A 12,084-nucleotide genomic window follows, 5' to 3' on the forward strand; every position below is an offset into this window, starting at 1 on the left:
TGTGCCTAATTTTCAGAATACACGGATGTGCACAGTCAATTATATAGACTGCGCTGTGACTTAAAAAAAAATACATGATCATCACATTAGGGATGCTATTAGCAGCTCCCCTCCTCCACCCCTCTAAAAAAGACAATTGAACCAGAGAATAAGAGAAACGTTATAAAAAATGATATGTGGGAAATCGCATCATTTTTTTCACTTGTGTTGCAACTGCATGATGAAGCCATTTGAGCAAAGTGTTATTCAAATTATCCTGATGTCGCAGTAAAAAAGGTACACAACTTACTGTACAACATTGTACACAACTCCTCAACATGCATTGTATTATAAAACTAATTTATGGTTCATTCTAAAGACAATATTACTTTCCAAAGCCCCAAAATAAATAGCTTCACATGATACACGTACAAAAGTGGAACTGGTATTTACAGGCTGAACATGATGTAAGTCTTCTAGCTCGCGAGCTATTTCTTATCCATTAGCAAGCTAACTTTCTATCTATTTGAGTTATTCCAGGCTATCTAGTTGGCTATGTATTTGCTATCTATTAGCTAGCTGGCTAGCTCTCTAGGCGGCTATCTATTAGTTAATTAATGGCTAGCTAATCCTGCGATCTATCTGGCTATCTAGCTGGCTACCTTGCTACATATCTATTTGATATCTATTTGCTAACTGGCTATCTAGCTGGCTACCTAACGAGCTATCTATTTGCTATCTAAATGCTATATATTATCTATCTATCTAGCTAGCTAGCTATTAGTTATTCATTAGCAAGCTAGCTAACTTTTTATCGAATTTAGTAATTCCAGGTTGAGTGAAGCTTGGCGCATTTGGCTGCCGCTACTCACCCACGGAAAAATGTATCCTGTGACTGTAAAGTGACCTTGAGAGTATAGAAAGGCGCTTAGAAATAAAATTCATTATTATTATTATAAGGCGTGATATTGACTGCACACATGTCAATTGAGGAAAGACTGACAGATTTGTAAAAGGGTTATTTTATGCAACATTAATGATCACGTCTAACCTGATACTCTGATAAAATGTCCACTGTAGTAACCAGTGTCCCTGAAAGCGTTTAAGTTGGAAGTCAAGTCAGTATTTACACTTGTCACAGTTGAAAACAAAATGTAAGGTTTTAATGCACATCCCGTGATGTCTGCGGAGTTTATTAAAAAAATAAAAAGAGCAAGTCACAGCTGATTGATTGAGTGCAGGTCCCCAAATTTAATTGATAATGTCTAATTTTGTCATGGCAACATCGACAGCTCAATACGTCTCATAAACGTCTCCTGATTGTATTTTTTGTCGGTGAGACCCTCCAACAAAAGTTTGAATTGCATGCTGATAGTAGTCCCACTCAACTCTTCCCTGTCCTTCCCTCTGGAATAAATTCAATTAAAAGTTACCCATCCCCTAACCACACATCCAAACCCTTTGAAGACATATATTTATTCTTTGGCTTTTGAGACTGAGACTGTGATATTGGTTTTTGGCGTCCACTGTATTTAGAGTTGTGTCATGAATTTGTGTGTGTTTTTTTGGCAGTTTGGAACTGTATGATTATTTTAATTCAGGTGTAAATTACTTTGTTACAGCATAATAAAAGCAAAATTGTATTGTATTATTAATCTACGGTGTACCACTTGATGGTACACCATAGTTTCATATACCTACCTATATACCTATCTGACCTTCTTCACATTTCTATTCCCTCTCGTTGCCTCAGATCCTCTTCCTCCCTCCGCCCCTGTGTGCCCTCCCTGCCCGTCTTAGCACGATGGGTGACAGAGCCTTCAACTGCTCTGCCCCTAAACCTTGGAACTCACTTACTCCCAACATTCGTAACATCGATTCTCTTCCCACCTTCAAGTCCTATCTCAAAACCCACCTATTTAAAATTGCATTTTCTGTGTAGTTCTCTCTCGTTTCTATGTATAATTGTATTTCATTTATTGCATTCCATTTGTGATTGTATTTTATTTATTATAGTACCTATGCTTGTCTGTGACTGTAAAGTGTCCTTGAGAGCTTTGAAAGGCGCTTAAAATGTAATGTATTATTATTATTATTATTATTATTATTATTATTATTATTATTATTATTATTATTATTATATACATCAGCTCCATCAGCGGGCCAGTGGTCCACTGGTTGGTCCGTCAAACTCACAGTGTATAGATCATGTATTAGATTCCGGTTCCGACCTTTCAATGTGGAGTTTTGATGTTCTCCTCATGGCCATGTGGGGTTTTTATCACAATTTATTTGGCAGGGACAGAGGCCAAGAATTAGATAAAAGTCTCTACATCTGGCGAAAAGCAAGGGACCTCTCCCTACCGAAGCTGATAAAGTATTACAAGGCAACCCATGTAAGTATTTTGGTCAATATCTCTAACCCATCTTATAGGGCGAAGTGGAAAGACATCGAAAACCAGATATCTTGTGAAATTCCACTACAAGAATTTATCGGAGACCCCGATTTGACCGATTATCTTAAGTGTTCATCCTTGGAGAAAGACCTCAATCAAGGTGTGGCATATAGAATATTAAAACAAGACAGAGACAATAGCCCATATTTGCTCCTAAAATGGATCGGATTTGACTCAGATTTCTTACCAAACAGAATGGATGCAGGTTTTGAAAAATGGGTTGGAAGAGGGTTAAAGATCTACAGAGACCTCCTTGAGGTTAGAGGGATACAACAAAACGTTGGAATGAGTCTTCATGACTTCAAAAGTCAAAGTCAGCTTTCTTGTCAAATATGCTAATATGCATGACATACAGCACAGAAGAAATTACTGTCCTTTCGGAGCCAGCGTGCAAGGCGCTTATAATGACTTTAAAAAACATAATAAACACGAAAACGCCAATTCGCCGGGAGAAAGAGGGGCCGCTGCGTGTTCGCGCGCCGCCACCTTGGGGAAAGAAAATAGAATGTTAATGATAAGTTAATATCAATGTTCATTAGTATAATAGTTATTTACAGTTGCTTGATAGTCTACACATAATCTGAATCAGTTTATGCAATGAATCTTCCTCATTAAAGTTCTAATAAACGTTATCTAATTCGTCATCATAATTCTACATTAATCATTCTGTATTCAAACCACATATTTCATGTGTCATTAACCCTGAATACCGGTTACCATAATACCGATTTACATTAATCAAACTTCGTTAATTTCAATACAGATTCCGTTATCTCTGTATCTCCCTTACCTCTTATCCACATTCCGCACCCTAATTCCTCCGTTCCGATTCGATGATCCCCTTTTCATTCAACATTTCAATTACCCCGAATAACCAACAGTATTACAAATCAGTTACGATATTAACCATATTCATATATAATCTTAAGGAATATCCAAGAATAATGCCGTTATGGAACTTTTCTTTATCTATACCCCTTTCATACCCCCGGGGGGCTGAATTCAGGGGTTCCCTTTTGCCAAATTTCCCTCCATTCGTCCAGCGGGGGGTCCAGCCTTGGGGCCCGGGCCCTCTCTGGCCCGCTCCTCGCTCCGGCGCCAGCCCCCCTCCCGCCTTTGGGCCCTCTGGGCCCGGCCCTAGGGTACCTTGGGGATGCCCAACCTACCAGGGGCCGGCACCAAAGGCAGGGCGGCCGGAATCCTTCCCCCAGCTCATCCCCACACGACCCCCCTATCCCTTTGGACACACCTCATTAACCCCTTAACCTTCCCATTCAACAGATCTAACCCCAAAAACCCCACCCTTGCTGATCTATTTTCATCCCTGATTTCTTAAACCCCTTTCAATTCTCTTTTAAACCACTCCCTTCTGTCTACACCTTTCCCCCAATTCTTCTTAGTTTCCCCCTTAAAAATTCTCCCGAACAAATCCCTTTCTTCGCCAGCTTCTCTTTCCCGGGGGCCTTTTCCTTCGGCGGTTATCCTAAATTTTCGGTTGGTAAGTCCATGGTTTTGTGGAAATTTTAGAGTCAAGCGTTGTGATAAAATTTGTCCCGGGATTGTAATTCGGTTGAGGGGAGTTCCCCTGGGATGAACAGGTCGAGTGGTTTTGAGCGGGTTTGCATGCGTTGGATGGATGTACGGGGTGAAAATAGCATGGATGGGGTTTCCAATTGAATGAGGGGCTCTTTTGAAGGAGGCGAAGAAGTTGATTCCCGGAGGAAAGGGTTGGAGCTGGCTGTTTCATTGGGCCAAAATGTTCCTTGAAGGGAACACTCAATAGTTGGCAACCTAAATAAGCAAAATTTCCGATTTAAAATTAAGAAAACCAGATATCTTGTGAAATTCCACTACAAGAATTTATCGGAGACCCCGATTTGACCGATTATCTTAAGTGTTCATCCTTGGAGAAAGACCTCAATCAAGGTGTGGCATATAGAATATTAAAACAAGACAGAGACAATAGCCCATATTTGCTCCTAAAATGGATCGGATTTGACTCAGATTTCTTACCAAACAGAATGGATGCAGGTTTTGAAAAATGGGTTGGAAGAGGGTTAAAGATCTACAGAGACCTCCTTGAGGTTAGAGGGATACAACAAAACGTTGGAATGAGTCTTCATGACTTCAAAAGTCAAAGTCAGCTTTCTTGTCAAATATGCTAATATGCATGACATACAGCACAGAAGAAATTACTGTCCTTTCGGAGCCAGCGTGCAAGGCACTTATAATGACTTTAAAAAACATAATAAACACGAAAACGCCAATTCGCCGGGAGAAAGAGGGGCCGCTGCGTGTTCGCGCGCCGCCACCTTGGGGAAAGAAAAAACAAAAATAACAAATAATATGACAACACAAAGACACAGAGAGTCATTTAGACTTATATAAATACCTACAACACTGTAAAACCCAACAAGTTGAAAGTACTCAAATTTTTTATGGCAACTGATTACGTCAAAATTTTTGAGTACAGTTTACTCAAAAGTTTTGAGTAACCTGTAACCTGTTTTGAGTAACCTGTACAGGTTACTCAAAACTTGTGAGTAAACTGTACTCAAAAATTTTGACGTAATCAGTTGCCATAAAAAATTTTAGTACTTTCAACTTGTTGGGTTTTACAGTGAACTTAGACACTATTTAAAGAGAAACCTAAATAAAGGATGGGTCCAAAAAAGTGGTTTTGGCATAATTAAGATATTCCTACTATCCTAAGGGTAAGAAAGTGGAAGATGAACTATATCAAAAATATACAAAGAGCTGCAGGGATTGGAAGCTGGAGTAACAACATATAAAGAATAAGTGGTCTGAGGAAGGAGGCATTACAATTCCACTGGAAGCATTGGAGAGAACAAAAGAACATCAATGGAAATGTACGTCAGCTCTCTCTTGGAGAGAATTTATTTAGGTGGAAGAATGTAGTTCCATTTTTTTAAAGGTCTGGCCCAAGAGCATTGATAAGGAATGAGTACAGCTTGCTCTGGAGATCCTGTGGCAACCACAAAGCGTCACATTTTCATGTGTTTTTGGAATGCCCGGTCATATCCAAATACAGTGATACCTTCGGTTTATGAACGTTACATTTATGAAAATGTTACCTTGGCGTGCTAACTATTTTTCGGGATACACACGGAGCGCCACAATGAGTGATGTGTCATTCGCGAACGAGCCCGTTCTGCTAAAAAGAAAATGGCAGCGACTCATTTTTGTCCTCTATTCCCTGTCCCCAGTCTTCGGTTAAAGTGAGGTAATTGGTCAAGAATACAGCAGTGAGGGGGTGGAGGTTACAGACAGACAGAGAGTGAGGCCGTTCTCCAAAAAAGAAAATGGCAGCCGACTTTTTTTTGTCCTCTATTCCCCGACCCGTCTTCGGTTAAAGCCACGTGATTGGTCAAGAACACAGCATCTGAGGGGAGTTGGTTTAAACATTAAATAGACAGGCAGACGACAGAGAGAGAGTGAGAAATTGAGAGAAAACAGTGAAATTTGGACTTGTTTCAACTTTGATAGTTCAAAGGCAGTTTAGACTGCAAGGTTAAAATTCCCATCAATCACACTCCACAAATAACCCGCACAAGTCATCTGTACACTTGATGCAAAACCCTATCAACCCAGCTAAACAGAACACAATTGATGAGGAACAAGGTACAAGTATCACAGAGAAAGCACCTACAAGGGATCATTCCTCAAGATGGTGAAAGAAGAAGGCTACATTCCCCATCAAGTGTTTAATGCTGATGAAACCGGCCATTCCATTCCATCAAAACGACTTTATTATCCAGTACAGTTTATTTACTTAATTATAATACCATAGCACATTTATTATACGTAAAATAAGGTATATTTTGTGTAGTTTGAAGTCTTAGAAAATTAGAAAGTAGAAAATTATGACATATGCAGACCTGGGAACGGATTATTCGCGTTTTAATGGTTTCATATGGGAAATTAATTTTTGGGATACGCACTTTTCGCCTTACACACTCTCTCTGGGAACCAATTAAGTTCGTAAGCCAAGGTATCACTGTATTGGAAAGAGACAAGAATGACAATGTGGGAAAAGTGGTTCCTCCAACCTTTGAAGCTGCGACCAGAACCCGACTTAAACATTAATCCTGCCCAGAAATACACATTACGACATCGTGCTGTTAGCAAGCAAGAAAGCAATCATGAGGAGATGGCGAACAGAAGAACACCCAACAGTCACAGACTGGATTAAGGTGAAAAAAAAAATCATTAAAAGCTTACATTCATTGTCCGATGAGAGCAGGAGAAATTTGAGACTATGGGATACCTGGAAAAAAATTACGGCAACCGAAGTGCTTATAAAGATAGTGAAGTTACCCTAATCACCCCAATCCATGCACTCAAAGTGCTTTACATTTGTTCATTATTGTTATTATTATTCATTTCTTATTTTTATTTCTTTTTTTTTCTTTCTCATATGAACAGGACATTGCAAATGTGGAAATGTAAGAATTGTAAAACATTTTATCGAGATGGTTATGTGATCCCATCTCAAAACCCACCTTTTTAAAATTGCATTTTCTGTTTAGATCTATCCTTTGTTTCTATTTAATTTATTGTATTTTATTTATTGTATTCTATTTATACAGTAAAGTCTCGTTATATCGATATTCAAGGGAGTCCAAAAAAATATCGATATAACCGGGACTATCGATATATCCGACCCTGTTTACATGAAATTTTCTCCGTGCGTGCATAGAAATAGTATCGATATAACCGGGACTATCGATATATCCGATATCGATATAACGAGACTTTACTGTAATTGTATTTTATTTATTATTGTATCTATGCTTGTCTGTGACTGTAAAGTGCCCTTGAGAGCTTTGAAAGGTGCTTGAAATAAAATGTATTGTTATTGTTGTTGTTGTCATTGCTGCTGTTGTTGTTATTGTTGTTGTTTGTTTGCTAGTTGTTTGTTGGTTGTTGTTGGTTGTTGTTGTTTGTTGTTGGTTGTTGTTGATTGTTGTTGCTGTTGGTTGTTGGTTTTTGTTGGTTGTTGTTGGAGGTTGGGGGTTGTTTTTTAACAAAAAAAGTATGTTAACACAAAGGTTTTTTTTCTGTTCATATTTGATATGGACTGTCAACATATGCACTTTTTTTATGTCCCATATCTAGTGCCGACCCGGCCCACCTGTTAAATTTTAGAAATTAATGTGGCCCCCGAGCAAAAAGTTTGCCCACCCTTTACGGTTATCTGAAACCAAGTTTCTGGAATTTATGCACAATGTAATCTTTCACTACCGAAATTTTCACCATGGAATTTCTCACCTGGATTCAGGAATGTCGATTTGAAGCCCAATTGACCGTCAAAACATTATGCTCATGAGGGGTCGGTAAAAGGCAGCTCACTTGCCCACTGCGACTCTTTACCGCCACAGAGTGGCTACATCGTGCTTTTCAAAAATATTTGAAAATGGTAAAATAGCGGGGAGAGAAATATATTTCTTTATTTTAATATGGTTTATGTAGGAGGACAAACATGACACAAACATTACATTTTTAACACATACTAATTCTCTTTTCCAGTGCTGTTAAAACGTGGAGTTAAATGAGTTCCAATGTTGGCAAACATTGCCTGCAAGATGCAAGTGCATCTTAATGACATCACTGCTGTTTGCAAAGACGAGTATTCAATCCTCAGTCCAATTCTCTTTTTCTTTTTTTGGAAACAACTTACCATATTTTTCGATATACTGTATAAGGCGCAGGGGTGGGCAAACTTTTTAGTCACGGGCCACAATGGGTACTAAAATTTGACAGAGGGTCGGGCCAGGAGCATTTAGAGGGAGTGTTTGGGCAAAAGCATTAAATGTAGTGTGTGCAAACCTCATACATAGCACAGTAACAACACTACAACCTAATGTATTAACTGTCTTTCAAGTGTGAAAAATAGCCCTTATCAGTTAATAAATTTGTCTCAAGGCATATGCAAGAGATTATATTTCGCACATACTGGGAGGAGGAAACGTAAATAGATTAAAATAACGCACGCACTGTGATTTATCAAGATTACGTCTGTTTTTTTATACGTTTCAATAGAAGGTGCAAAGTTAAAGAAATCAACATTTATTGAAAAATGGAATCACTTTCAACATTCACAACATATTACACAACGATGAGAAGGTTTCTTCAGCCGTCATCTGTACAAATGTGAAGGTTTTCGGACGTTTCGCCTCCTATCCAAGAGGCTCCGTCAGCGAAGTTTGCTGACGAAGCCTCTTGGATAGGAGGCGAAACGTCCGAAAACCTTCACTTTTGTACAGATGACGGCTGAAGAAACCTTCTCATCGATGGACCACTCCTGTACGACTGAGAGCTTACACAGACGCATATTACACAACGAAATTCTCAAGCTCAATAATATCGACTTGTATTAAACTTGGCAAAATCATGGATGGATTGTCCTGACTGCGCACTCTACAAACTCGCCACGGATGCCCTCGCCTTCTCGCGCAAATAGTACACGTGTATCGTTACCAAGCACACAGACATAGGCTACCTGCAATTTGCATACTCGGCACGGCAGCCAATCAGAAGTCTGCTTCGGACTTTCCCAAGCGTTATAAGGTCGTTCATTTTCATATCATTTTCCAAAATATATGCACAGAACCTCAGCCCCAGAAGAAATATTCAAAAGAAGCTAACAAAATTTGGGACGCTACAAAACGTAAACTTACATTACACCGTGACCGTAAAGTGTACTTGAGAGTTTTGAAAGGCGCTTCGAAATTAAATGTATTATCAAAAGCATTGTGCAAAGAGGAGTTCACGTGGCTTGTAGCAGACAACGCAATGGAGCAAAATCTTCAGCAAGGGATATCCATCCATCCATCTTCTGCCGCTTATCCGGGATCAGGTTGCGGGGGCAGCAGCTTCAGTAGGAAAGCCCAGACTTCCCTCTCCCCAGCCACTTCTTCTAGCTCGTCCTGGCGGATCCCGAGGCGTTCCCATGTCAGCTGGGAGACATAGTCTCTCCAGCGTGTTCTGGGTCGTCCCCGGGGTCTCCTGCCAGTGGGGCATGCTCGGAACACTTCACGAGGGAGGCATCCCGGGTGCATCCTAATCAGATGCCCGAGCCACATCATCTGGGTCCTCTCGATGTGGAGGAGAAGCGGCTCGACTTTGAGCCCCTCCCAGATGACCGAGCTTCTCACCATATCTCTAAGGGAGAGCCCAGACACCCGACGGAGAAAGCTCATTTCGGCCGCTTGCATCCGGGATCTCGTTCCCATAGATCATGACCATAGATGAGAATTGGGACGTAGATCGACCGGTAGATTGATAGCTTTGCTTTGTTGCTCAGCTCCTTCTTCACCACGACAGATCGGTACAAAGTCCGCATCACAGCAGACGCCGCACCGATCGGCCTGTCGACCTCTCGCTCCCTTACACCCTAATTCGTGAACAAGACACCCAGATACTTAAACTCCTCCACTTGAGGCAAAATCTCCTCCCCGACCCGTAGAGGGCACTCCACCCTTTTCCGACTGAGAACCATTGTCTCAGATTTGGAGGTGCTGATTCTCATCCCAACCGCTTCACATTCGGCTGCGAAACGCTCAAGCGAGAGTTGGAGAGCTCCACTTGAAGGCCCCAACAGTACCACATCATCTGGAAAAAGCAGAGATGTTATACTGAGGCCACCAAAACGGAAACCTTCAACGCTTCGGCTGCGCCTAGGAATTCTGTCCATAAAGGTTATGAACAGAATCGGTGACAAAGGGCAGCCTTGGCGGAGCCCAACCCTCACTGGAAACGATTCTGACTTGTTGCCGGCAATGCAAACCAGACTTTGACATCGGTCGTATAGGGAACGAACAGCCTGTATCAGGCGCTCCTGTACCCCATATTCCCGAAGCACCCCCCGCAGAACACCACGAGGGACACGGTCAAACGCTTTCTCCAAATCCACAAAGCACATGTAGACTGGTTGGGCGAATTCCCATGCACCCTTGAGGACCCCGCTAAGGGTGTAGAGCTGGTCCACTGTTCCGCGGCCGGGACGAAAAACACACTGTCCCTCCTCAATCTGAGGCTCGACTTTCCGACGGACCCGCCCCTCTAGGACCCCTGAATAGACCTTTCCAGGGAAGCTGAGGAGTGTGATCCCTCTGTAGTTGGTCCCCCTTTTTAAAATGGGGGACCACCACCCCAGTCTGCCAATCTAGAGGCACTCTCCCCGATGACCACACAATGTTGCAGAGGCGGTCAGCCAGGACACCCCCACAACATCCAGAGCCTTCAGGAACTCCGGTCAGATCTCATCCACCCCCGGGGCCTTGCCACTGAGGAGCTTTTTAACCACCTCGGTGACTTCAGTCACAAGGATCGGAGAGCCCACCTCGGAGTCCCCAGACACTGCTTCCTCCGAGGAAGGCGTGTTGATGGAGTTGAAGAGGTCTTCGAAGTACTCTGCCCACCGGTTCACGACGTCTCGAGTCGAGGTGAGCAGCACCCCATTCTCACTGTACACAGTGTTAGTGGTGCACTGCTTTCCCCTCCTGAGACGCCGGATGGCGGACAAGAATTTCCTCGAAGCGGTCCGGAAGTCGGCCTCACCGAACTCTTCCATGCCCGTGTTTTTGCCTCGGCGACCACCGAGGCTGCATTCCGTTTGGCTAATCGATACCTGTCAGCTGTCTCAGGAGTCCCACAGGCTATATAGGCCCGATAGGACTCCTTCTTTAGCTTTACGGCATCCCTTACTACTGGTGTCCACCAGCGAGTACGGGGGTTGCCGCCATGACAGGCACCAACCACCTTACAGCCACAACTCTGATTTGCCGCCTCAGCAAGGGAGGTACGGAACATGGTCCATTCGGACTCAATGTCCCTCACCTCCCCCGGGACATGTGTATAGTTCTGCCGGAGGTGGGAGTTGAAACTCCTTCTGACAGGGGATTCAGCCAGACGTTCCCAAAAAACCCTCACAACACGTTTGGGTCTTCCAGGTCGGACTGGCATCTTCCCCCACCACCGGAGCCTACTAACCACCAGGTGGTGATCAGTTGACAGCTGCGCTCCTCTCTTCACTCGAGTGTCCAAAACATGAGGCTGCAAATTCGATGATACAACTATAAAGTCAATCAGCGAACTGCGACCAACGGTGTCCTGGTGCCACGTGCACATATGGATACGCTTATGTTTGAGGGCTAGCTTCTGCAGTCGAGGGTCGGACCGCCAGGGTCCCCGCCTTTGGCTGCTGCCCAGCTCACAATGCACCCGACCCCTCTGGCCCGTCCCATGGATGGTGAGCCCTTGAGAAGGGGGACCCACGTTTCCTCTTCGGGCTGAGCACGACCGGGCCTCATGGGTGTCACCAGGCGCTCGGCAACGAGCCCCATCTCCAGGCCTGCTCCAGAGAGGGGCCCCGGTGACCCGCGTCCAGGCAAGGGAAAACCAGATCCATTTGTCTTTCTCTTCATACCGGGTGTTCTGAGTCGTACTTTGTCTGGTCCCTCACCCAGGACCTGTTTCCCATGGGTGACCCTACCAGGGGCATAAAGCCCCAGACAACCTAGCTCCTAGGATCATTGGGACACACAAACCCCTCCACCACGGTAAGGTGACGACTCATGTTCAGCAAAGGATATTTAACATAAATTAAGCAAGGGAGCATTTGTGG

General features: G+C 43.1%; 1 protein-coding gene across 3 annotated transcripts in view; it reads right to left on the reverse strand.

Annotated features, from left to right (window-relative positions):
- brip1 (BRCA1 interacting DNA helicase 1) overlaps nt 1-12,084 on the reverse strand; it is a 106,240-nt gene that overhangs the window by 22,554 nt on the left and 71,602 nt on the right. The window contains exon 19 of one of the 3 annotated variants that reach the window (XM_089013312.1): nt 4,344-4,747. The exons of the other annotated variants lie outside the window; for them this stretch is intronic. The gene's annotated coding sequence lies outside the window, so the exon portion shown is untranslated. Of the gene's footprint in view, nt 1-4,343; nt 4,748-12,084 lie in introns of those variants that run through there. 3 annotated transcript variants of the gene reach the window in all.

This window comes from Hippocampus bargibanti, linkage group LG14 (assembly GCF_051943395.1).
Source record: "Hippocampus bargibanti isolate YZ-2025 linkage group LG14, ASM5194339v1, whole genome shotgun sequence".
In the NCBI taxonomy this organism is placed as follows: domain Eukaryota; kingdom Metazoa; phylum Chordata; class Actinopteri; order Syngnathiformes; family Syngnathidae; genus Hippocampus; species Hippocampus bargibanti.